Source organism: Mauremys mutica, chromosome 4, assembly GCF_020497125.1.
Source record: "Mauremys mutica isolate MM-2020 ecotype Southern chromosome 4, ASM2049712v1, whole genome shotgun sequence".
Taxonomy (NCBI): domain Eukaryota; kingdom Metazoa; phylum Chordata; order Testudines; family Geoemydidae; genus Mauremys; species Mauremys mutica.
The window spans coordinates 146,476,019-146,503,147 of record NC_059075.1 but is presented as its reverse complement, the minus strand read 5'-3'; the positions used below and the strand labels follow the sequence as shown (position 1 = coordinate 146,503,147).

The 27,129-nt window shown below is 48.1% G+C and overlaps 1 protein-coding gene and 1 pseudogene across 2 annotated transcripts in view; one reads left to right on the top strand and one right to left on the bottom strand.

Annotated features, from left to right (window-relative positions):
* The window catches only part of LOC123368163 (mas-related G-protein coupled receptor member H-like), a 31,881-nt gene extending 5,670 nt beyond the window's left edge, over positions 1–26,211 (bottom strand). Inside the window, exon 1 of one of the 2 annotated variants that reach the window (XM_045012716.1) lies at positions 26,058–26,211. The gene's annotated coding sequence lies outside the window, so the exon portion shown is untranslated. Of the gene's footprint in view, positions 1–3,241; positions 3,374–26,057 lie in introns of those variants that run through there. The other variant, XM_045012715.1, reaches the window with a different exon arrangement.
* On the top strand, positions 15,336–24,149 carry LOC123369089 (annotated as a pseudogene).
* Positions 26,212–27,129: the final 918 nt, after the last annotated feature.

Below are 27,129 nucleotides of genomic sequence, written 5' to 3'. Positions count from 1 at the left end.
GCATACCCCGCCACCACTGATCAGCTGTGTCTCCCAGCAGGACGGGAGGGGAAGAACTGAGCTCCAGCAAGCTGGGCTCCGGCAGGCAGGCTTTGCTGGCTTCCCCTAGTGTGCTGCATAAACCCTGCCCCCTCCCTGCCTCGCCGATTAGCTGTCTCCCAGCAGGAGGGAGACAGACAGCCAATCAGTGAGGGGAGGGGGAAAGAACTGAACTCCAGCAAGCTGGGCTCTTGGGGAGGAGGAGAGGCTGGGACCTTGGGGAAGAAGGGGGTCGGTCGGGGCATGCCCCTATAGGGGGCAGGGGCAGCCACCCAACAGTCAACAGTTTATGGGGCCCGTGGGGGTCCACAAGCCATCAGCTGTTGGGTGGGGGCGGGGGCAGTAGGGTAGCTAGCTAGGGGAGTGCGAGTGCTCGCTGTTTAGCTGGTTTTTGGCCACCTGCTAATCAGCGAGGGGAACTGCTCCTGGAGCAAGGGGCTGAGCAGCTGAGAGACCCCACCTCCTGTTAGTACAGCTCTTTTCAGGTACCCTTGTGTTTAGCTGAACCTTTGGACTTAGCTTAGTGGGGATGGACTCAGAGACTGAGCTAAACTGACACGACTATCCTGCTGTGTGGGTCCCAGTGTGCTTGTGCTGATAGTGCTACTGCCTTGGTGTGATGACATTATGCTAAGATGAATTGTGAAAATAATGTCCTGGTGTGATGGTGGTCACTCTGCTGTTCATGTGAATCTTGCATTTTTGTATGCGGTGTTGGTGTAGCCCTGTTGTTCCCAGGAAATTAGAGCCACAAGGTGGGTGAGGTAATATCTCTTATTGGAGCAACTTTTGTTGGTGAGAGAGAGAGAGAGAGAGAGAGACAGACAAGCTTTTGAGCTTTCACGGAGTTCTGTATTCTTCCTGAAGAAGAGTTCTGTGAAAGCTCAAAAGCTTGTCTCTCTCTCCAACAGAAGCTGGTCCAATAAAATATATCCCACCCCCGCCATATTACCTCACCCAGCTTTCCAGGAGTGAGTTTTCATGATGACATGGGAAGTGCTCTGACTGGTCCTGACTTCTCTGTATCAGCCCCTCTAGCTTGCACTGCAGCCCAGTACCTGGGGGCTGGGTGCCTGCAGCGCTGAGACTCTGTGAGATCAGGGACTCATAGACCCAGTTGGGAGGGGAAGGGCACCTCCTCCTCCGCCTCTCTCTCTTGCTGCCTCCTTTTCCCGAGTTCCTCATGATGCAGAAAGCCAGTGTGGCTAGGTGCTGCATAGGAGAGTCTCCCAGTGCAGCTTCCCACCCCCTGTTCCCCATGCGAAGCCCCAACAGACCCTACCCACCTCTGTCCGATTGTCTCTCTCATGCGGGGGACTGTGCCCCCCCCGCCTTCCTCCTGTGTGCTGCCTGCTTTCAGGGGCCACAAAAGAATGATGTTTTATAAGTGCATGTGTTATTTTGCATTTAAAATAGGTTTACAGTATGAAATATAAAATAAGTAAATAACACGTGTTTTTATTATGTTTTGATTTTATATACAATACTGTAAACCTTTTTTATATTTTAAATGCAAAATAACACACATACTTATAAAACAATATCATTCTTGTGTTTTTATTTTAAGTACAAAATAAATATGTATAACAAATGTAAAAGTATGTAACTAGTTATTTGATATGGCGGCGGGTGGCGCCTATTTTTATGTGTTCGCTTCCCCTGATGTTAGAACCTGGCTACGCCATTGTGGTCACCCTGGCCCTTGCTAAGTGTACAGCTTCCACTATTGTTAAAGAGCTCTTCTGAAAGCATTTGGTCGGTTCTGCTAATTCATATAAGACATCATTTCATGCAGTTAGTGATATGGTAATTATTGTCAGAGAGCTTATTCGGGAAGTACTTTGCTATCGGGTTATTGTTTTCTGAGATTTCATGTTCAAGTATCTAAGAAGGGTCTCGTAATTACACATCAAAGCACTTACAGTGATATGTCTCGATAGCCACCTCACTTCATTTAGAGGTTTAAACAATAGTCTCATTTTCTGTGACATTTGCCATTTCCTCAAATTGTCCTCTTCAGACTGAGGATCTGCAGAAGACTGTATAAATGGTCTTCAAAAGTGTCTCTATTGTCTTCATCATTGGTACTTTGTTCCAGGCATTGACTAATCCCAGATCTTCTTGATGGTTACCTAGGGAGGTGGTGGAATCTCCTTCCTTAGACGTTTTTAAGGTCAGGCTTGACAAAGCCCTGGCTGGGATGATTTAGTTGGGGATTGGTCCTGCTTTGAGCAGGGGGTTGGACTAGATGACCTCCAGGTCCCTTCCAACCCTGATATTCTATGGTTCTGTGACGGAGGAGTGCAAGGGGTTGGTAAGCAGCTCAGAAGCTGCTGCATGCCTTCCCTGTCAGAGCCCTAATGCCTATTTCTGAAAGAAGACCCCGGCTGCCTGTAACTGCTCCTGTCCCTACTGCTTTCCTCATTTTGAGGGAGGTCCTGATTGCTGTCAGGCTCTGTCACTTTAAGGGTAACGGACTGAGAAGAAGTACAGGAAATCCAATGAGCTCTGCTTTGTGAGGGGGGAAAAAAAAAGAGACGTGGAGACAGGGCCGTCCTTAGGATTTATGGGGCCCTACGCAGTATTATTAAACTGGTGCCCCTATGCCCGACGGCAGCCTGGGCTCGCAGCCCAGGATGGGAGGGACGAGGCAGCAAAGGATACCGAGCCATCCGGCACACCTCACAGTGGCGGAGAGTCACAGTATCCCGCAGAGACCCCCGTGCCCTCTCCTTCACACAGAATGCACAGCACCGGCGCATTCGGCTCTGTGAATGCGGCCCCTGCCTAAGGACACTGCAGCGCGTGCTGGGTGTGCGGGAGCCGATCTGCTCTTACCTGCGGTCATGGGTGGTGGAAGAAGCTGCCGCTTGGGGAGGCTGGCTCCCCTACCCAACTCTTCTGCCTGTGGCCCCGTCCATACTCCACCCCTGCTCTGCCCCAGGCCCTGCCCCACTGTCTCCCTCCTCTCTTCCCTCCCCCTCCCTGCTCACCCCCTTCCAGCCAAATCCCTGAACCCAAATGAAGCAAATGACAGAAATTGCAGAACAGTGGGTTTTTTCAAGGAAAATGGAGAACGTTTTCCACTGCATGCCAGAAGGTGACGACTGGACATAGAGAAGGTACCTAATTAAAAGCACTAAATTTAGGAATAAAAAATGTTAGTCACAGGTATTTTGATATACAGTAACTCCTCACTTACCGTTGTCCCGGATAACGTTGTTCCGTTGCTGATCTATTAGGGAACAAGCTCGTTTAAAGTTGCGCAATGCTCCCTTATAGCATCGTTTGGCAGCTGCCGCTTTGTCCTCTGCTTGCAGGATTCTCTGGAAGAGCAGCCCCTCCTTGTGGGGATTAGAACCAGGGGGGGCCAGCAGCACCCCTCATCAGCTCCCCTAAATTCCCTGTAAGGTATGTGGCTTGACAGCTGCCCAGCAGCAGTTCAGCTGTCCCTCCCGCCACTGCCCTGCTGCTCCTGCCCTGCCCTCTGCCCTGGAGCTGTTCCCGGGAGCTTCCTGCTTGCTGGGGGAGGGGGTGCTGATGTCAGGATGTCCCCCTGCTCCTGCCCCCCAAGCTCTGTACCCCCGCTCCACAAAGCGGAGGAGAGGGACAGAAAGGAGGGAGGTGGCTGGAAGCTGTTGCTTCCTCTCTGAATGGGCGGATCTTCATAAAAGGGGAATATACTTGAAGTGGTGTCAGCGTACTTAAAGGGGCAATGCACATCTCTCTCTCTCTCTCTCACTCATGCCCGCACCCCCCAGCACTTTGGAAAGTCAGCACCTGTGCAGCCGTGCATGTGCTGTCACGAGGAGGGAGTGGTGCGCTCCAGCTGGATAGTGTGGGCTCATCATCATGTTCAGTTTTTGCAGGGAAGTGTTTGCAGCTACTGCCCTGCATCTATTGTGTTTCCTCCCTTCTGCCTCAGTCCATGATGCCTTGTAGAGTGTGATGCTACATTAACAACAGCGTCTTAACCCTTGAGGGCTCAGCTGAGTGCTAGTTCATCATTTAGCAGCAAAGCATCCCCTGGGAAATATCCCACCCTCTTACTCCACCACCTCAACCAAGCTTCAAAATCATTCATTGCTGTGTACAATATTAAACGGTTTGTTTAAAACTTATACAGTGTATGTATATAATGTCTTTTGTCTGGTGAAAAGAATTTCTCTGGAACATAACCCCCCCACCACTTACATTAATTCTTATGGGGAAATTGGATTCGCTTAACAACGTTTCGCGTAAGGTCTCATTTTTCAGGAACATAACTACAACATTAAGTGAGGCGTTACTGTACCCTGAAGTTTGTCAGAGATTTATTTGCAGTAAGGGCAAGTCAGCTGCCCTGCTGAATGCAACATTAATTATTATGGAATACACGATGCAGCTCTTCTCTGTTTTACATTTTCTTAATCAGTATTTCTAAGATGATTTTTATATTTTAAATGCACTCTTCAGCCTTCATAAAGTAATCATTCCAGATTACTATGTATTTAACTCACTGAAATAAAGACATTATTTTAAATGAATCAGTCAGAGGTTTACTGTGTTCATCACAATGTTCATTACTTTTAGAAAAAGGCAACACTAATTTACTTTGTGTAATCTCCATAACAGACATGTTTATGAAATTTACCAACTTTAAAAAATATGTTTCCAAAGATTTTAGGCATAACAAAGGATTTTCTATCTTACGAAGGTACTGATTTTGCTGGAGAGTTCTTTTAAAACTAGTTCATCAAATAGTCAGAAGTAAAGAGAGGGAAACTTGTTTGTCCAGCTATCTGGAAGGAAAGGGGTGTTGTCCCTTTAAGGGCTAGCCTCTCTTCAACAGGGGGGTGAAGAAAGAAAGGGATGGACAGAAAGACTTTGGAAACAAGTTTTTTGTACTAAAGTAATTAAAATTAAGATGTGTATTTTAGATAAGAGTTTTTTTGAAGGATTTATTTAAAAAAACCTATATGTCTGAAGATCCAAGCATTTAAGGCTAAAGATGAATACTCAGATAGTGGATCTAAAAATCTATGCAAGGATTTTTTAGAGATGTGATTTTATAATCTTCAGCAGGAGTCAGTGCCTCTGCCCAGGGGTGCCTAAGGATGGCCCTGCATGGAGACAGTGAGGAAGAAGGCAGGAACCCAAATACATGGCTAGGAATGTCAGGAGCAGAAGAAGCCAGCATTTCTAAGGGTTTATGTGATTGAAGCAGAAAGTTATGCAGTAAGGCGTATTCAGGAAGGTTGATTCAGAGTCCCTGGACCCTGCAGCCCAACTGGGGCTAGAGGAGAGGCATCTCTCCCTGGCCACTGCAGCCCTGCATGCCCAAACTCCCCGCCCCACCTCACCCCACAGCCCCCCACCTAGCTCTATTCCCCCACCACCACCTTACCTTCTTATATGTACATCCTCTCCATGGTCCAGGCACCTAATTAGTGGAGCCTCACTTGCATGGCTCCACTAATTAGGTGCACGGCCCTTGATGCCCTCTTGCGTGGCCGCTCAGGCAACACGCCTTAGAGGGAATGCAGCAAGAAAGTCTTGTTTGTGCTGGCTGTGAACCAGCTCCCCAATTCCACCAGTCTCTGGCAACACAAGCACTGCCTTCCAGGCTTCCCTGACTCTGCGCAGGTGGTTGATAGGCAGACACCGTCCTCCGAGTGTCCCTCTGCTCAGCCCATGTTCCACTGAACACTCCCAGAATTCTTAGATCCGCTATTTACCAAGGAATAGGCTACACCAGCTTGTCAGATTCAATTCAGGATCCCCACTCAGCACTTAGATATAGTGATATAGTGAAAACAAGAGTTAGTTTATTATCAAAGAACAGAGATTCAAGTGATAGCAAATAAGAATTTTGTTAACAAAATCATGATCTGCTTTCTAGAGACTAAATTTAGCTTACAAAAGACATTCCCCAGTCTCCCATAGCTTAATCCACATCCACAGGATGATTTAGTTGGGATTGAATGAATTAGTTGGGGATTGGTCCTGTGTTGAGCAAGGGGTTGGACTAGATGACCTCCTAAGGTCCCTTCCAACTGTGATATTCTATGATTCTCTGATTTTTCCCAGCATTTTCAACCAAGCGGGCTGAGACCCCACTTTCATAATATCAAGCCTGCTGGCAGCTTATCTTCACTGACAGAAGGAAGACAGGGTGTCTCTTTGCCTCTTCAAATGTACCAGAATAGACCTGTGGTGTTTACCTGAAAATAGGCTTCGCACCCTACTGTTAATTCCTTTCTGAAGTTTCTTCAGTTCTTCATTAGCATTTAACTCAGCATGCTACTACTCTTCTATTGTATGGCACACAATGGTCCACCAGTGAGATAGGTGTCTCCCATCCCCCATCTGGAGAAGTTCTCAAGGTATGTCACCTTTGAGTGACCTGACTTTAACTACAGACCCAGAGAACATAATTTTGAGTAGATATACGTTACTCCTCACATATTTTCTATACATACATCTCACAATGGTTATGACGACCAATGTGACACAACCTTTTAGCAGATGATCCCTTTTGGTGAACCAGTGGGATCCCTGTGCCCCATATACCCTCTGCCTGTTGGCATCAAGAGGTCCTTGGGTCACATGGGTGGAGGTGTCACATCCAGATGGACTTGCTGTCCAGGTGAAATTTGTTGTTTCCACTCTTTTGTTGGCCCTCCTGAGTTCTCTGGAGACATTTTGTATGTGTGACTCTTCTGTGTCCATGGAATAGCTGCAAACACTGCTGATGGGGCTGACACCATCTCACCCTTTAGGGCAGCTACTAATGCCACATTAGTTAGGAACTTGGCTGTGGTTGCTGGGCATCACCCAAGGAGCAAAAACTCCTTTACACATTTATTGAACACACCCACACATCCCAGGGGATGGGGAAGGGGAGACAATTGAAAGAGTTAAAAATTCAAATATTTAGTAACCCCTCATTTACCCATTTCCCTTGGAGAGAGGCCCTGGGCTGCCAGCCTGTGCAGCAGAGCTATCTGGTCATGCCCAGCCCCTGTAGGATGGTCTTGTGGGCTGAAGTGAAGGCTGTACATTCAGCTCATCTTCTGCATTCTCCTGCAGATGCCCCATCATCTGGATGTGGTTCTTTATGGAATATGGAAGAGGTTCAGCACATGGGGACATTCTGAATGAGAGGCCTTCACTGGAGCAGAGTCACTGGGCAGAGGTCTCTGTTCCCACTGATACTCGTGTGACCTTCTTTTGTCAAGTGATGCCGCAATTATTTTCTCTTTGTTTGAGCCAATTTGCATTTGTTCTTGTTCAGTTGCAGGGTCCTGTCATGACACCTGTCTATAACTCTTCTGAGCCTTTCATCCTGTTCTCATCTGGAATTCCCTCACACCAGGTTGTCATCTACGTAACATTCAGCACCTTGGATCACGCTTCAGTACCCTTCAGGAGCTGCACAGATGTCAGAAGGAAATCCGGTGAACCTGTATCTGCCAAATGGTGTGCTGAACATACAGAGTCCAGAACTTTGGTCATCCAGCTGTATTTGCCTAAATCCATTAGTGGCCTCTATGACAGTGAAAGTTGCAGCTTTTGCCAACTTGTTGGTGATTTCATCTCCTCTTGGCAATTGAAAATGTTCCGTTCATATCCCTTTATTCATATTGCTTGGATCCAAGCATATTCTTATTTCATCTCGACCTGGTTTGTCTAAGGTTACTACAGAATTGACCCATTATCCAGTGGCTCTCACTCTTCAGGGCAAAGGGAGTTTTGAAGACTCCAGGACTGCAGGACAAAGGGATGAAAATGATCCTTTCCCAATCCACCTCTATCCACCCATCTAAGCAGCCACAAAAATCATCCCATCTCCTCCACTACCTCCCACCCAACGTAATGGGCGCATATCAAGAGTTTAGCATCCAATGCATTCACACCCCAGCCCTGCTAACCCATATCCCAGAGGAAGCCTGGCTGTGATTGGGACCTTGCAATGTGGTGGCACCCACCTTTTGCAAGCACCCCATTGTTCAGGTGTGTGTCTGTGCATTTCAGTCTGTGGTGACACCTTCTGGAAGTTTTTCTGGCTGTTTCTAGTGACTCAGCTCTCTGGCCAAGTCACAGTCTGTACAGAACTCAGACAGGCATTAGACCAACAGAGTCTTTTGGTGCTTCTGGCCTTAGTAGGAGACTGTGTCCCAGGGCTTCCACCCTGGAGACTCTTCGCTCACTCTGGTCTGTTCGCTCACTCTGGTTTGTTCTATCCACCTGGGACTCTTAACAATTCAGATCTCCTTCACTGTCCAATTGCAGGCCACTTCCCCAGTGGCTTATGGAGGGGACTCAGGTCTGCCCACTACTCTGGGTCCCCACCCAGGGACCCTAAGAATAGCAGCCATGTGCTGCCGTGTCCCTTTAACTAAACTGCTTTCAGTTCCCTCTGTCACTTCCCCGTGGCCCCAGCCTTTACCAGTGCTTCACCCTTACCTCAGGGCTCTTCTATGTTCAGTCCCAGCAGCCAACCATGAGCTCTTCCTCACTCCTCCATCCCTGCCAGCTCTGAGCTGTCCATGGTGCTGCAGACTTCAGTCTGCTAGGAGCACCAGCTTCACTCCTCAGGCCCTGAGCAGCAACTGACTCTGGTCTACACTGCAGCGCCTTTATACTAGCCTGCAACCCCCTGATTGGCTGCATCCCCCTCAGCCTCTCTATGTAGCTTGGAGGACTCCTCTACTACTCTTTTCCTGGGACGGATGTGGCAGGACACTGAGGCCTCCAGCAGGGGGCCTCTGGGCAGAGCCGCCCAAAGGATTCAGGGGGCCTGGAGCAAAGGAATTTCAGGGGCTCCTTCCATAAAAAAAGTTGCAATACTAGAGAATACTATATTCTCGTGGGGGCCCCTGTGGGACCCGGGGCCTGGGGCAAATTGCCCCACTTGCCCCCCCTCTGGGCGGCCCTGCCTCTGGGCCTATTCCACCCCATCACAGACCTCCACCACTAATACTTGTCCTACACAAACACCCTCACACCATTATAAGGTTGGCCTCCACCCTCTTGACATTATTACCTCCCTAAAATAAAGTAAACCCTACATTAGATTAGATCAGAGATTAGTTGGTAGAGCAACAGGGTGGCAGGAGACTAGAGGTGAGTTTAGAGATTAGATAAAGGAATGAGTGATTGGAGTAGAAATTTGATTAGATAGATGGATTAGATTAGTTATTCAAAAAGAAGGACAGGTGGATGGTTTAGAGCTAAGGATGGAAAAACAGGAAGATGGATTAGAGATTGGGATGAAGGGATGGGTGGGGTAGACACTAGGATGTGTAGACAGAAAATAGCTTGATAAGAGAGAGAGGCAGATCGTATGGGGATAGTGTGACATAGGGTACAATCCAGACTAGTGGGGGGCTGGGTGTACTGCAACCTTGGGTGCCTTACAGTGCTTCATGGCTAGAAGTGTTGAGTACCCTCAACTCCCAGTGAAGCCAATGGATGCTCAGCACATTTGGAAACAAAACCAGGATCCCCCATCTCAAGAACAGAGAGGGGCAAGGCAGAGGCTGAGGCTCTCAGGACGGATTCCAAATGAAGCCTTCTGTAAGGACCTTCAGTGTTGTCAAATTGGAATGTTCAAAAATCATGAGTCAGGCTTCAAAAACTGATTGGATTGAAAATCATGAGATTTGGAAAAAAAAACCATTGGGGTTTTTAATTTGATTGCTGGTTTGGGATCCTTCCGTGGCTTTGTTTTCCAGATTTTCTCCACAACCACAAGAGCAAGAAACAGGTTACCGTGAAGGAAGGTTGAGCTTGTCATGATGTCACAGGACTCCAGGATCTGGGGATTTGGCAAGACTGGAGCTACCCTGTGAGACTCGGCAAGTTTAGGGATTCCCTGTTGGCTGCAGAGTTCAGACCCTTTGAAGGGTCTTTGGGGAAATGCCTGTCAGTCTATGGCTCCACCCCCTTGATTTGAATTTTGGTGGCAGTGAGAGAGAAGCAGCAACAAGAGTTCCCTTCTCCCCACAGAAAGGCAGGCGAGGTAGTGGAGGGGTCCCTCTCCTTGAGTGTGTTTGTGGTGCCAGGCTCCTTGCACGCTCCTCCCACCAGTCTCCCACCATGGTGTTACCAAGACCCCCAGAACAGTGGATCTTAGAGTTAACACCTCATTGAGATGTGTTGGGCATTTCCCCCTCATCACAAAATGACTGTCTCAGGCTCTTTCCCAACCCAGGCAGACATCCCTGAATCAGTTAATCTCATGGCAGGTCCTGCTCCTTACAGACTCATGGCTTGTCTACACAGTGTCTGTTACAGCTCCATTTTTGTTTCTTAAAGCTGTCCCCTTACTCCATTTTGTTCTTGTTCTCCTCTGTGGCCGCCCTTCCCTGGCTGTTAAGTTGTTACCAGGGCCTCTGCCCTTCTCAAAGGGAGGGCCCCTTAAGTTGTTTAACAAAAGCCATTGCCCTTCTCAAAGGAATGGCCACTTATGCTAAGTGGGACCACTGCCCTGTTCAAAGGGTTAGTCCTGTTATCACCTTGTTAAAACCTGGGCTTGGTGCAGGGTAGGCTCTATCCAGAGCTGCAAGACTATTGTGTTTTTAAGATCCTGGGCATGAGTCATACCTCTGGGCTCAGGACTAGTCCTAACATGCCTCTGTGGCTACCTGCAGTTTTTCCCTGCTTGCTCTCCTCCCTGTGAGAAGGGGAACCAATCAGAGTTACTGGCGGGAAGCTGCCAGGGTTTGCCTTTAAAAACAGACATTTTGAACAGACTTCAGAAAGGTTCTTGCATTGCTGCCTGGTCTGATCAGCCAGGGGTTCTGGGGGTCCTTTCTCCGCTCTCGTTTTATTTTTGAGCGTACCCCCGTTTTTGAACCCCCCCCACGAAGAACGAATTGCTGCCTGAGAGATCTCCTGATTATCAAGACTGTACCAAGCCTTCTGATGTTCTTGCTGCTTCTGCCTCTGTTGCTGCCTTGGGGGATGGTAAGAATCCCTCTGTGAAACTTTCTATACTTTTATTTTATTATTTTAGCTGCTGGCTCTGTCTCCCCAGCACACAGACTCAAGTTAAACCTTGGTCTGTGTCTTAAAGCCTCTCTTACCACCACCACCCCTTATCCTGGCTGCTGGCTCTGTCTCCCCAGCACACAGACTCAAGCTAAACCTTGGTCTGTGTCCTAAAGCCTCTCTTACCACCCCACCCCCTTATCCTGGCTGCTGGCTCTGTCTCCCCAGCACACAGACTCAAGCTAAACCTTGGTCTGTGTCCTAAAACCTCTCTCTTAAACTCTGTGGCACTCTGCCACTAAAAATAAGTTTGTGCTGCTGCTAAGTTCTGCTCCTGTGGGCTTTGCCTTGGACTGTTTTCAGCTGTATCCACTGCTGCAGTCACCCCCCCCCCTCTTTGGAGCTGTGTCCTGGACACACACCACTCAGCCCTCTGGAACTATCCTTAGCATAAGGTGCACCCATTAAGTTAAGTTTAGCATTATACTTTTGTAAGTTAGGCTTAGAGAATTGTTGCATTGTGTTTTAATTTGTGTAGTCTTGGTTAAGTTAGCTCATAAATAAGATTTTGCTGTGTTCTTTATAATTGTAATTGTCTGTCTTCCCACTGCAAACACACACCCCCCAGCTTCTCTGTGTCTTTCTACCTTGTTACACTCTCTCTGTTGCTTAAGCTTGCAACCTGTTTGCTCTGTCTCACTAAGTTTAAATCTCTAGCATAAAACCCCATTGGTTACTTTCTTCCTTTCTGGTACCCCTCACATTCTACATTTACACCACTGTGACACATTTTTACCTGGAATTGTTTGTTATTTAACACATTTTATCCATAACTGTTAGTTGGTTATATGCTGCTGTGACACACCTTTTTACATAGAAATCGCTAGCTACCTGTTACATTTATACCTCAGTGTTAACTGATTACCCACTGTATTGTATCCTACTGTGTTGTACCCCACTATTGAAACTCCCTTACTGTTCACCAAAAAGAAACCCCTCCCCAATTGTCTGCCTTAACAACCCCATACCCCTCACTATTGAATTTTCCCTGTTTTGTATTTTCTTAATAAAGTTTATTTTGCACCCCACCCGTGTGGTAATTGCTCCCCAAGATCCCATATACCTGCTGGCAGGGACATGGCGTCACGAACAGGATCTTGGGGTAACAATTACTGCCATCCCTGTCCCTGGAAAGAGGCCAAGACCTCTGGGACAGAGGAAGACCAGACCAACCACCTACAATACCACTTGCTGCAAAGTAAACAGCAGCCTGAGGCCCTAGAATGGGTCTGTACTATTGGCAATGGCTAGAGCTCCAGGGTGTATACCACCCACCTGGGGCTCACTGATGTGGGGTGCCTCCTAACCTGCCACCCCACATTCAGGGCCAGCCCTGCTGATTCCAGCCTCAGGCCAGTCTGCACTAAGGCAGGAGAGCCAGCCGCAGATTCAGACCCCACCCGCCTCTGGAGAGAGGTGGGAAGGGTCATGAAAGCCTGCGGGGGGGCCCCATCTAAGTTCACCCCTGAACCTCGAATTTTGCAGGGGTCCCCCACCCACCAGATATTAACAGAACTGGTGCAGAAGCTGGATGAAATTCGAAAGCCCAAGAAACTGTGGCATGACATATATAAGCCCCAAAAGGTAGCCACAGTTACCTATGAGATCCTGGCTCAGGCCCTTGATAAACTAACTGTTTTCCATGGGGCCCTAATGACCTCGGCCAAGGAGGCCACTAGCCAGCCTAGCCAGGAGGGACCACCACTGATCCCTAGCCTGCCCAGTCCCAATAAATCCCCTGAAAAACCACCCCCATATATCCGCCCAGAGGCCTCATCTCCCCTCAAGAAAACCCCACTATACCCAGCCCTACCTTCAGCCCCTCTAGAGGCCCAAGCCCATGAACCTGCACCCACTGTCACCTCTGGTGAAGCCCTGCCAGTATCCATCAGTCGTATAAAGATTGATGACCAGGGCAACACCACACAGGTGACAGAACTCCGACCCCGCTCCAAAGCAGAGATGAAGGAGTTCATCTCAGACACCGCTAGGGGGGCCAATGAGCCGCCACTACTGTGGCTAGGCCGCCTGGCTCTGGAAAATGGACAGGAGCTAGTGGATAGGGAAGAGGGCATAGTATTAGCCAGGACCAGTAGCTGGTCCAGGGGTCTCTCAGGGAGCCTGGTGATATCTAACACTGCATGGCCCCTAGCTGCCCCAGCCCTGGCCTTCCTCCATTTACAGCACTCCCTTCAAGGGATCCAAGTCCCCAGAGGAAGCGTCAAGGACATCCCTTCCCTGAGATGTGCCATCGCAGGGGGGTCCATCATGCTGTGGTCCCCTACCCAACACCCTCTTGGACTTACTCAGGCCCAGATTAACCAGGTCAATGCCTTTAGGCATGTTATTGACCCCACTGAGATACCCATAGCCGAAGCTGCCATTGACTTAGCCATGGATAGCAGTACCACCCCTGACACTGGGGCAGTTCTGTGGCTAAGGGGGTATGCTAGGCGCCCCATTGGGCGACTCTATGAAGCCCTCGAGAAAATAAGATGGCCCTCAGCCCAAGCTCTACCCATCAGTCCACCCCCACCACACGCCAGTCCACAACCCAGGTCCCAGTACTCACAGCATTCATATACAGAACGCAAAATCTTTGGGTTCTTATTGTACAAGGGCCTCACTAAGGAGGTTGTACGTAAGCTCAATAGTGAGCAGCAAAGAGCCTTGGCCATAGCTCTGGGATGGGAAGAGCGCCCAAAACCTTCCCAGCCAAAAAACGAATAACGGCCGGGTGCTTGGCGGCGGCCAGCACCCGGCCAGGGGACCCCCGTCCCTATTATCCGCTAGTTTTTGACAAGGGTCTTGTCATCCCCTTTTTACTGGACACGGGGGCACAGGTGTCCATTGTACCCCCTCACGTCCCTCACACTCCCACAGGACACACCATTTATGTGCAAGGCCTCAATAGCACAGAGCCCTGCTCAGAGGTAAAGGTACATGCACACATAAACCACACACCAGTAACATTTCGGGCCCTAGTGGGACCCACGCCCCTCCTTGGGGTTCAGGAACTACGGCGTTTTAAACTGGCCAAAGCCATGCTCGATGCACTACCAGTCACCCTATCAGGTGCCAGTGCCCCCCACAAGCCTGAACTGCTCAACCCCACACCCTGGAAATACAGACCCATACCCACAGCTGGGTCTGTGGGCATTGCCATGCTTGCTGTCCAGTGTGCTCTCCCATGGGGTAAATCTGCCACAGGCACCCTAAAGGGGCCTCATGTGCAGCTTCTCCCATACCTCACCTTCACCCCGGGCCCCCAGTTGCAGGGAGCCCCCGCTACTTGGGAGCGACTTGTTTACCAGGCCCAAGAGGTATTTGGACATTGGGCCCTCAAGTCCTCCTCCACCACAGCTCCCACTGAGCCGGGGGCTATTGGCCAACTAAGTGCCTATGCCCCTTGGATTGTATCTGATGGGGGCACATCGCCTTCTCCCCGAGCAGGAATGCTATGTGCTACCTGTAACACCCTCAAAGTTAAACCCTTAGATTTTTCCAGCTCAGCTCAGAAGACCGAAGCAGAAGGCGTCCTGTTGGCAGCCTCTCACATTGTGGCAGCCCGCCCGAAAACACGTGTGGTCCTGGGAGTGGACTCAAGATATTGCGTGTCCATCCTGGTGGGAGAAGGACGGCCCACCGCTCATGAAGAAATATGGGCACAGGTTACTCAACTGGCAGCACAGTCCAAGCTGCCATGGTTTGTTACCCATTGTCCTTCACACAGGTCTGACAGTAACCCTCTTCATTCCAGCCTGGATCCACAACTCCGAGAATATAAATGTAACACATTCCAGGTTAACATTATCTCTTGCAGCGATCCCTTCATCACCTGGCTCCATAAAGAGTGGGGGCACCTGCCTGCCCGTGCCCTACATCAGCTGTTGACTGACCGAGGGAGACGAACATCGAGTGTGTCTAGGCAGCAGTGCACCCAAGCTGTCCAAGGGTGTCTGAGCCGCCAACAGGCACGAGTCACTAACAAGCCTGTCTATGCTCATGGTGCTTATAGCCCTGAGCACTTTAGCCCGGGTAAAACCTGGCAGATGGACCTCATTGGCCCCCTCCCGGGGGCAAAACAGTATCTAATGTGTTCTCCCCTCAGGCGATCTACTGCACCAGCTGTTTCTGTAGCCCTTCTCCAGGTAATTGCTGCCTGGGGGGCACCCGAAGAGATCCAGACCAATGGAGGGCCACCGTTCAAGAGTAGAGCTATAGACCAGACGGTGTCCCAGTGGGGGGAATCAGTCGCCATGATTGCCGCCCCGCCTCGAGAAAACCCCCTGGTTGCCTGGTTGAGAGCCTACGCCCTACAGGAGGTCCTCATCGGGAACCTGTCAGATGTCCCCCCATCGCACGATTGCGTTGCCTGTACAAGACCACAGGCCTCAGAGGGAGGGTCCCCCTCCCTCTGGGAGTTCCTCCCCCTCACGAACCTGACTCCACAGCATCCAGCTTCACCCTGCAATGACACAGACTGGGTTCATCGGCCTCTGTTTACGTGCCACACCACCAGTGACGCCCTCACTATCCTAGCCAGCTACGCCGAGCAGAACCGTCTTCTGATCCAGACCAACCTACAGAAGGACTTTTGTGTTGCCTTAGAGGACCCTGATCCTCGCTTTAAGGGACAATGTTGCCTGCACCTTCAGCCTGGGTGGAACAACATCTCAGCCGTGGCTGACCAACTGTCCTCCTTCGCCATGCAGATTCGTAAGGAGCGTAAGCAGTGGGATCCTGGGCCCAGTCCATTGAGCAGTGGCTTATTACTGTTGCTTTTATTCTTGTAGCCTTTTTGTTGGGGATGGCAGTGGTCAAGCAGCTAATTCGTAAGGTTGTGTCAGCCCTGCCTTTGCAGGTGAGGTATTCCTCCATCCCCTTGGACAGCAGCAAACCACCACCTCCATACTACGAAGACGACGACTTGTAAAACACCTATTTTTTTTTCTTTTCTCTTTTACCTTTTTTTTTGGTCTTTGCATGGGATATCCCCCTCACAGCCCGTTCAGGTCGGCCAGGGGGGCATGTCTGTTACAGCTCCATTTTTGTTTCTTAAAGCTGTCCCCTTACTCCATTTTGTTCTTGTTCTCCTCTGTGGCCGCCCTTCCCTGGCTGTTAAGTTGTTACCAGGGCCTCTGCCCTTCTCAAAGGGAGGGCCCCTTAAGTTGATTAACAAAAGCCATTGCCCTTCTCAAAGGAATGGCCACTTATGCTAAGTGGGACCACTGCCCTGTTCAAAGGGTTAGTCCTGTTATCACCTTGTTAAAACCTGGGCTTGGTGCAGGGTAGGCTCTATCCAGAGCTGCAAGACTATTGTGTTTTTAAGATCCTGGGCATGAGTCATACCTCTGGGCTCAGGACTAGTCCTAACATGCCTCTGTGGCTACCTGCAGTTTTTCCCTGCTTGCTCTCCTCCCTGTGAGAAGGGGAACCAATCAGAGTTACTGGCGGGAAGCTGCCAGGGTTTGCCTTTAAAAACAGACATTTTGAACAGACTTCAGAAAGGTTCTTGCATTGCTGCCTGGTCTGATCAGCCAGGGGTTCTGGGGGTCCTTTCTTCGCTCTCGTTTTATTTTTGAGCGTACCCCCGTTTTTGAACCCCCCCCCCCACGAAGAACGAATTGCTGCCTGAGAGATCTCCTGATTATCAAGACTGTACCAAGCCTTCTGATGTTCTTGCTGCTTCTGCCTCTGTTGCTGCCTTGGGGGATGGTAAGAATCCCTCTGTGAAACTTTCTATACTTTTATTTTATTATTTTAGCTGCTGGCTCTGTCTCCCCAGCACACAGACTCAAGCTAAACCTTGGTCTGTGTCTTAAAGCCTCTCTTACCACCCCCCCCCCTTATCCTGGCTGCTGGCTCTGTCTCCCCAGCACACAGACTCAAGCTAAACCTTGGTCTGTGTCCTAAAGCCTCTCTCTTAAACTCTGTGGCACTCTGCCACTAAAAATAAGTTTGTGCTGCTGCTAAGTTCTGCTCCTGTGGGCTTTGCCTTGGACTGTTTTCAGCTGTATCCACTGCTGCAGTCACCCCCCCCCCCTCTTTGGAGCTGTGTCCTGGACACACACCACTCAGCCCTCTGGAACTATCCTTAGCATAAGGTGCACCCATTAAGTTAAGTTTAGCATTATACTTTTGTAAGTTAGGCTTAGAGAATTGTTGCATTGTGTTTTAATTTGTGTAGTCTTGGTTAAGTTAGCTCATAAATAAGATTTTGCTGTGTTCTTTATAATTGTAATTGTCTGTCTTCCCACTGCAAACACACACCCCCCAGCTTCTCTGTGTCTTTCTACCTTGTTACACTCTCTCTGTTGCTTAAGCTTGCAACCTGTTTGCTCTGTCTCACTAAGTTTAAATCTCTAGCATAAAACCCCATTGGTTACTTTCTTCCTTTCTGGTACCCCTCACATTCTACATTTACACCACTGTGACACATTTTTACCTGGAATTGTTTGTTATTTAACACATTTTATCCATAACTGTTAGTTGGTTATATGCTGCTGTGACACACCTTTTTACATAGAAATCGCTAGCTACCTGTTACATTTATACCTCAGTGTTAACTGATTACCCACTGTATTGTATCCTACTGTGTTGTACCCCACTATTGAAACTCCCTTACTGTTCACCAAAAAGAAACCCCTCCCCAATTGTCTGCCTTAACAACCCCATACCCCTCACTATTGAATTTTCCCTGTTTTGTATTTTCTTAATAAAGTTTATTTTGCACCCCACCCGTGTGGTAATTGCTCCCCAAGATCCCATATACCTGCTGGCAGGGACACACAGGAATTCTCTGGAAAGTTAATTCAAATTCACTTTGAAAGTGAATTAATTAAAGCACATTCAATTCCTGTATGGACACTTTATTCATAATTAAAGTGCCCTTAATTCAGTTTAGTTTAATTCACTTTGGAATTAAGGCAGGCCTCGCTGCCTCTTTTATACTGAGGCCACTTGCATTTTCTTGCACGTTTAATCAGGTACCCTAAAATGATGTTTGCAAGCTTACAAATACTGCAGGAATGTCACATAGTACTTGGATGACAGCCTTGTAATATTTTTGTTAGCAAAAGTACAAATACTCCAACCCAGCCAAGTAGATAGAGATAATAAAGGACCGTCAACACATCCAGCCTATGACTGTCCATATACTCACATCATCCCTTGTGGAGACCCCGAACGTGGCAAGATAGGCACTCTACAAGTGGTCGTACTGTTCCCGGCGTTCATCGCAAGAGGAAGTGCCACTGCATGTTTTGTCTTTGGCAGTGGGCTCACATGAATACTGGGTAACCCTGTTGTTGGACGGCAAACCTATACGCATGGAACTGGACACCGGTGCAGCCATCTCGCAGGTCTCCGAGACTGTGTATAAAGAAAAGCTACAGCATCTTCCGCTTAAGGCAACAAAAACTGTTCTGAAGACGTATACGGGAGAAGCTGTGCCCATGTTGGGCACTATTGATGTTAAGGTGGAGCTCAATGGACAGGCTGCAAAATTGCCACTGTTTTTGGTGAGAGTTAATTACCCAGCCTTAATGGGTAGGTCTTGGCTTGGGAAGATTCAGCTGAACAGGGCAGAAGTGCACCGAATGACTAAAGAAGAAACCAGTCTAACCCCTATACTAAGTAAACATGCTGCTGTTTTTGGAGAGGATCTGGGAAGTATGATGGGAATCACTGTGATATTGAACATTAAACCTGACAGTCCACCAAAATATCTGAAAGCCCAAACTGTGCCATATGCCATCAGGCCAAAAGTTGAAGCGGACCTGGAGCGCCTGGTGACCAATGGAGTCCTAATACCAGTTACCCATAGCCCATGGGCCACTCCTATCGTTCCAATAGTGAAGAAAGATGGCTCCCTCCGGATTTGCGGTGATTTTAAAGTCACTGTCAACCCAGTGTTGTGTGCAGAGCAATATCCGGTTCCCCACATCGATGACCTCTTCGCAGGCCTGGCTGGGGGACAAAAGTTCAGTAAGATTGATCTGAGTCAAGCATATTTACAGATGCATGTTGATGAAAAGTCCCAAGAGCTGTTGACTATTGTGACTCATAAGAGGCTTTATCGATACTGTCGCCTACCCTTCGGAATAACGTCTGCTCCCGCCCTGTTCCAGAGGGTTATGTACCAGATCTTGTGTGGCTTGTCTCATTCTAGAACCTAGATGGACTGAACTAGTTACTGCCTATCTTACAGAGCAAAAGCTCAGGCCTGGCTGTGATCGTCCGTTCAGGAGGCAAGTCAGACTGTCAGCTTGCCCCATCAGTGGAAAAGATCCTGGATGTCTCTCCGTGGTCCCAGTTACACTCCCCAATCCATTGCCTTTATTCATAAACTGGACACCTCCCACTGGCTGTTTTTTTCCTGTGTGCCTCTTTCTTGTCGATTGCACCGTCTCTTGATTAGCATTCGGCTCAGTCTGTAGACAGGCCTCCATTGTGAAGCAGACATTACACAATGCACACCAAGGAGAGAAAAGTGTCCCTTCCTACCTGTCAGGAGCAGGTTTACCATCTTCTGGTGAATCTGCCTTAACTTAGACCTTGAGAACCTAATTTTCAGCACAGCTACATATTCCGTAAACATTATCCATACAAACAGTCCGCAATGCTTATGATGATCAGTGGAATACTGGCTCTTGGTAAGAACATAAGAACATAAGAAAGGCCGTACCGGGTCAGACCAAAGGTCCATCTAGCCCAGTATCTGTCTACCGACAGTGGCCAATGCCAGGTGCCCCCGAGGGAGTGAACCTAACAGGCAATGATCAAGTGATCTCTCTCCTGCCATCCATCTCCATCCTCTGACGAACAGAGGCTAGGGACACCATTCTTTCCCATCCTGGCTAATAGCCATTTATGGACTTAGCCACCATGAATTTATCCAGTCCCCTTTTAAACATTGTTATAGTCCTAGCCTTCACAACCTCCTCAGGTAAGGAGTTCCACAAGTTGACTGTGCGCTGCGTGAAGAAGAACTTCCTTTTATTTGTTTTAAACCTGCTGCCTATTAATTTCATTTGGTGACCCCTAGTTCTTGTATTATGGGAATAAGTAAATAACTTTTCCTTATCCACTTTCTCAACATCACTCATGATTTTATATACCTCTATCATGTCCCCCCTTAGTCTTCTCTTTTCCAAACTGAAGAGTCCTAGCCTCTTTAATCTTTCCTCATATGGGACCCTCTCTAAACCCCTAATCATTTTAGTTGCTCTTTTCTGAACCTTTTCTAGTGCTAGAATATCTTTTTTGAGGTGAGGAGACCACATCTGTACACAGTATTCGAGATGTGGGCGTACCATGGATTTATATAAGGGCAATAATATATTCTCAGTCTTATTCTCTATCCCCTTTTTAATGATTCCTAACATCCTGTTTGCTTTTTTGACCGCCTCTGCACACTGCGTGGACATCTTCAGAGAACTATCCACGATAACTCCAAGATCTTTTTCCTGACTCGTTGTAGCTAAATTAGCCCCCATCATATTGTATGTATAGTTGGGGTTATTTCTTCCAAAGTGCATTACTTTACATTTATCCACATTAAATTTCATTTGCCATTTTGTTGCCCAATCACTTAGTTTTGTGAGATCTTTTTGAAGTTCTTCACAATCTGCTTTGGTCTTAACTATCTTGAGTAGTTTAGTATCATCTGCAAACTTTGCCACCTCACTGTTTACCCCTTTCTCCATTTCAATCCATGAAAGGACCTTTCCTTTTATCCCATGACAGCTTAATTTACGTAAGAGCCTTTGGTGAGGGACCTTGTCAAAGGCTTTCTGGAAATCTAAGTACACTATGTCCACCGGATCCCCCTTGTCCACATGTTTGTTGACCCCTTCAAAGAACTCTAATAGATTAGTAAGACACGATTTCCCTTTACAGAAACCATGTTGACTATTGCTCAAGAGTTTATGTTTTTCTATGTGTCTGACAATTTTATTCTTTACTATTGTTTCAACTAATTTGCCCGGTACCGACGTTAAACTTACCGGTCTGTAATTGCCGGGATCACCCCTAGAGCCCTTTTTAAATATTGGCGTTACATTAGCTAACTTCCAGTCATTGGGTACCGAAGCCGATTTAAAGGACAGGTTACAAACCTTAGTTAATAGTTCCGCAACTTCACATTTGAGTTCTTTCAGAACTCTTGGGTGAATGCCATCTGGTCCCGGTGACTTGTTAATGTTGAGTTTATCAATTAATTCCAAAACCTTCTCTAGTGACACTTCAATCTGTGACAGTTCCTCAGATTTGTCACCTACAAAAGCCAGCTCAGGTTTGGGAATCTCCCTAACATCCTCAGCTGTGAAGACTGAAGCAAAGAATCCATTTAGTTTCTCCGCAATGACTTTATCGTCTTTAAGCACTCCTTTTGAATTTTGATCATCAAGGGGCCCCACTGGTTGTTTAGCAGGCTTCCTGCTTCTGATGTACTTAAAAAACATTTTGTTATTACCTTTGGAGTTTTTGGCTAGCCGTTCTTCAAACTCCTCTTTGGCTTTTCTTATTACACTCTTGCATTTAAGTTGGCAGTGTTTGTGCTCCTTTCTATTTGCCTCACTAGGATTTGACTTCCACTTTTTAAAGGAAGTCTTTTTATCTCTCACTGCTTCTTTTACATGGTTGTTAAGCCACGGTGGCTCTTTTTTAGTTCTTTTACTGTTTTTCTTAATTTGGGGTATACATTGAAGTTGGGCCTCTATTATGGTGTCTTTAAAAAGGGCCCACGCAACTTGCAGGGATTTCACTTTAGTCACTGTACCTTTTAACTTTTGTCTAACTAACCCCCTCATTTTTGTATAGTTCCCCCTTTTGAAATTAAAGGCCATAGTGTTGGGCAGTTGAGATATTCTTCCCACCACAGGGATGTTGAATGCTATTGTATTATGGTCACTATTTCCAAGCGGTCCTGCTATAGTTACCTCTTGGACCAGCTCCTGCGCTCCACTCAGGATTAAATCTAGAGTCGCCTCTCCCCTTGTGGGTTCCCGTACCAGCTGCTCCATGAAGCAGTCATTTAAAGTATCGAGAAATTTTATCTCCGCATTTCGTCCTGAAGTGAAATGTTCCCAGTCAATATGGGGATAATTGAAATCCCCCACTATTATTGGGTTCTTAATTTTGATAGCCTCTCTAATTTCCCTTAGCATTTCATCATCACTATTACTGTCCTGGTCAGGTGGTCGATAATAGATCCCTACTGTTATATTTTTACTAGAGCATGAAATTTCTATCCATAGAGACTCTATGGAACCTGTGGATTCGCTTAAGATTTTTACTTCATTTGAATCTACACTTTCTTTAACATATAGTGCCACTCCTCCCCCTGCACGGCCTGTTCTGTCCTTCCGATATATTTTGTACCCCGGAATGATTGTGTCCCATTGATTGCTCTCAGTCCACCAGGTTTCTGTGATGCCTATTATATCTATATCCTCCTTTATCACAAGGCACTCTAGTTCACCCATCTTATTATTTAGACTTCTGGCATTTGTGTACAAGCACTTTAAAAACTTGTCCCTGTTTATTAGCCTGCCTTTTTCTGATGTGCCAGATTCTTTTTTATGTGACTGTTTATCATCTGATCCGGCCCTTACATTATACTTCTCATTCCTCTGCTCCTGACTATAACCTGGAGATTCTCTATCATCAGACTCTCCCCTAAGAGTCCACACGCTCCTCTGCAGCAGTCGGCTTTCCCCCATCTCCTAGTTTAAAAACTGCTCTACAACCTTTTTAATGTTTAGTGCCAGCAGTCTGGTTCCACTTTGGTTTAGGTGGAGCCCATGGTTTAGGTAGAGACCTCATATGCCACTTAATACCCATACATCTGACCCAGGGAATCCTTGTAAAACTTTACACTGTCTGCCAATTGGCAACAAAATGTCCCTGGCTCATAAGCACGATAGAAGAGCTAGGTTTGATTGGCATGATTATCATGTATAAATATCAAGGAAGACCATCTGCAGAGTCAGGCAGGCTTTCCCTGTTTAATAGTGGGAAAATTTCTCTGCAAATACAAAGGCTTGGAGAATGTTTTGTTTCCACTTGGGAGCTCAGATCGTGCAGAGTGAGGTGTGGATTTAGCAGCAGCACAGGGCCCCAAGAGTGTTTCTCCATCTTTCCCTTTCCTCCACACAGGCAGTGGGCCACTGGCAGCATGAGAAAGGGGAACGAAACACTCGTGACCGAGTTCATCCTGCTGGGCCTTTCCAGCTGGCCCATGGTGCAGGCCATGCTCCTGGCTCTGTTCCTTGCTTCCTACCTGGTCACCCACCTGGCAACATGGTGATCATTGGGGTGATCCGTCTCGATTTGCGCCTCCACACCCATAAGTACTTCTTCCTCAGCAGCCTCTCCTTCCTGGACATCTGCTATGCCTGGCATGCTGCACAGCCTGATGTCTGGCACAGGGCCATCTCCTACATCGGCTGCAAGGGGCAGATGTACATGGCGTTGTCCTGCGGGATTAATGAGTGCCTCTTGCTGGCTGTCATGGCCTACGATTGCTACATAGTGGTTTGCCTCCCATTGCACTACATGGAGGTCATGAGCCTCAGGGCCTGCATCGCCTTGGTGGCTTGCTCATGGTTGGTTGGCTTGTTGCTCTCCGTCGTGCCTATCTTCAGCCTGTCGGTGCCTTTCTGAGGCCCCAACCAGATAGACCCCTTCTTCTGCGAGATGCTGGCGGTGATGCAGCTGGCCTGTGCCGACACCAGCTACAACGGGACTGTTATCTTCAGTGGGGATGTCTTCACCCTGCTCATCCCCTTCTCCTCTATCCTGGCCACCTATGTATGCGTCACTGCTGTCCTGAGGATCTACTCCCTCCAGGGCTAGTGGACGGCCTTCTCCACCTGTGCCTCCCATCTGATGGCCATGGCCCTGTTCTATGGGATGGCCATCTTCATGTACATGTGGCCCAGGTCCGCCCACTCTCCAGAGCAGGACAAAATGGTTTCCATCTTCTACACAGTGGTGACCCCCATGCTGAATCCCTGATCTACTGCCTGAGGAGCAAGGAAGTCAGGGAACCATGGCTAAGGCCATAATCATGTGAGGGGTGGTGGTGGAGGAGATTCTGTCCTGGAAGTACATAAGGGTGTTCTCTGTCTATGGCTGGATAGAGGCAAAGCCAGGTCCCACTTCCAAGGGTGGCTGGTATAAATGGGACTTATGACACTTGCATCAGAATTGTCTGCTGTTACTTAACAGTCTGGAAGAGTAGTGTGAAAGCAGGCAGGTAGGATGGGCCCGAGGTTAGGGTGGTGGCCTAGGGCTTTGGGGACCTGGATACAATTTCCTGCTCCCACCACAGTCTCCCAGTGTGGTCTTTAGTGAGTCACTTAGCTTTATTGTATCTGAATTCCCCACATGTGAAAAAGTACTTCCTCACCTCATGTGGGGAGATGCTTAGATACTATGGTGATGAGGACCAGATATGCTACTTATGGTAGATATCTAGAATATCAGGGTTGGAAGGGACCTCAGGAGATCATTTAGTTCAACCTCCTGCTCAAAGCAGGACCAATCCCCTGATAGATTTTTGCCCCAGTTCCCTAAATGGGCCCCTCAAGCATTGAACTCACAACCCTGGATTTAGCAGGCCAATGCTCAAACCACTGAGCTATCCCTCCCCCCTATAATAGAGCCCCTCCTAGAACACAGCAGTTGAAACAAGTATTGTAGAGTGAAGTCTTATGCCCTTTCGGAAAAGGTATAGCGAAAAGAGAGACGGGGGAAATGAATGTTTGGCCATGGGGGGGCTCTCAGCCAATGACAGCCCTACCTTTTTGGAGGACATTTCACTGTGGATGCTGACCGCTCCCCACTCTCTTGGCCACATCAAATGAATGGGGCAAATACCACGATGCCAAGATGGAGTTTGGTGCTCCAGGATTATGATATGGAAGTGATCCATGGGAAAGGGAATGCCAAGGCTGATTTCTGATAAATGCCTGATGCTCTGTCTGGGAAATAAGTCAATGGATTTGTAGTGGGGCAGTAACCCCGCTCCTGTGAAAGGGTTAAAGGTCCTTGGAGAGGGCTGGGGCTGAAAGCCGAGAAGAAAAGGCTGATTGGGGGAAGCAGCCACAGTTGGGCCATGCCCCAATTAGGCCACAGCTGGCCCTATAAAAGGGCTATGAGCCAGGAGCTGAGAGAGAAAGATGGACCTGGCTGCAGGGAGCTGAGCAGGATACCTAGAGTGCAGCAGGGCTGGGGGAAGGCCAGAGGAGCTGGGGAGCTCCAGCCTGGAAAAACCTGCAGGCCTTGCTAAAGGCCAGTGTAGCGCCCCTCTCCACCTGATTACCTCCTTTAATGGCAATCCGCTTACATGTTCTGATGGACAGGTCTGGGTTCTTTTGGATCCCGCCACCCACTCAGCAGGGGGAATCTTTGTTCTTTTTTTTTTTTTGGTTATGAAATTAGTTGGCGGTGCCTCCACCCCCCTCGCTCCTTCCTGGCAGGGTCACCAGGGCAGCTTGGGCGGAAAATCCTAACTACAGAGGAATCCCCACTTATTTGACAGATAGTTGGAGACTTCCAAGAGATAACACAACACATAAAAATATATTCAACACAACAATTATATTAAACAGGCAACAAATACAACATAACAGGGGAAACACTATGTTTAGGGTCACCGGTGCCCACACTTAAAATACCCGTGTCTGGATGTAACAAATGTAAAACTAGTGTCCTGTTGGTACGCGTACCTTGCTGGGGCCCTTGATGACCTATACAATTCTCTGCAGAGGTGTAGCAGTGTGGCTGACTGGGTTCAGTACAGCCCAAAAGACCCACAAGTGGGAGGAGGTGGTGAATCCCTCCACAGGTGTAATAAGTGGTAGATTATAAAATCCTCAAACCCTCACTCCCTGGCTTGAGGACACAGTTCAGGGAGTAGAGGGTCCCCAAAACAAATTCCCTGACTAACTAACTAAAGACAAGGCACTCACGAACTCCACAAATGATCTTCAGGGTTGAGGATGACGCTGGACGATTTCAGGGGCTGCTGTCCGCTGGCAGGGATCCTCCTCAGGCAGGAATCAGCCCTGGACTAGCAGCGCTGACCATGTGGGGACTCATTATCACACCGAGGCAAAAGGCTTGAATCTCTTCTTCACATAAGGTATTTAATCTGAACAACTGATAAGACAATGAGGCTGGGATTCTAGCATCAGCATCATCATCATTATATAGTCATAATCATTTGTATGATCATAGTGCCAAGCCTGGACCAGGACTCCATTGCGCTAGGCACTGTGCAAGCACACAACAAAAACAACCTCTTCCCCAAAGAGCTGACACTCAATTAAGAGACAACAGGAGAACACAGAGGGATGGTGGACTACAAAAACAGTGAGACCGCACGGTGTATTAATTTCAGAGAAAGGCATAACAAGACCCAGTGGCTGGCAGCTCAAGCCAAACACATTTGAATTAAATGATGACCCAATTTTTTAACAGTGAGGGTGATTAACCTTGGGACAAACTTCCAAGGGAAGTAGTGGATGCTCCAGCTTGTGAGTGCCTCTCCAGAAGATATGCTCTAGCCAAACCCAAGAGATTCATAGAAGAATCATAGAAGATTAGGGTTGGAAGAGACCTCAGGAGGTCATCTAGTCCAAACCCCAGCTCAAAGCAGGACCAGCCCCAACTAAATCATCTCAGCCAGGGCTTTGTGATTTAGTTGGGGATTGGTCCTACTTTGAGCAGAGGGTTGGATTAGATGAACTCCTGAGGTCCCTTCCAACCCTGACAGTCTATGATTCTGTGATTTGTCAAGCCGGGCCTTAAAAAGCTCTAAGGAAGGTGATTCCACCACCTTCCTAAGTAACGCATTCCAGTGCTTCCCCACCCTCCTAGTGAAATAATTTTCCCCTAATATCCAACCTCGACCTCCCCCACTGCAACTTGAGACCATTGCTCCTTGTTCAGTCATCTGCCACCACTGAAAACAGCCAAGCTCCATCCACTTTGGAACCCCCCTTCAGGTAGTTGAAGGCTGCTATCAAATCAAATTCAAAA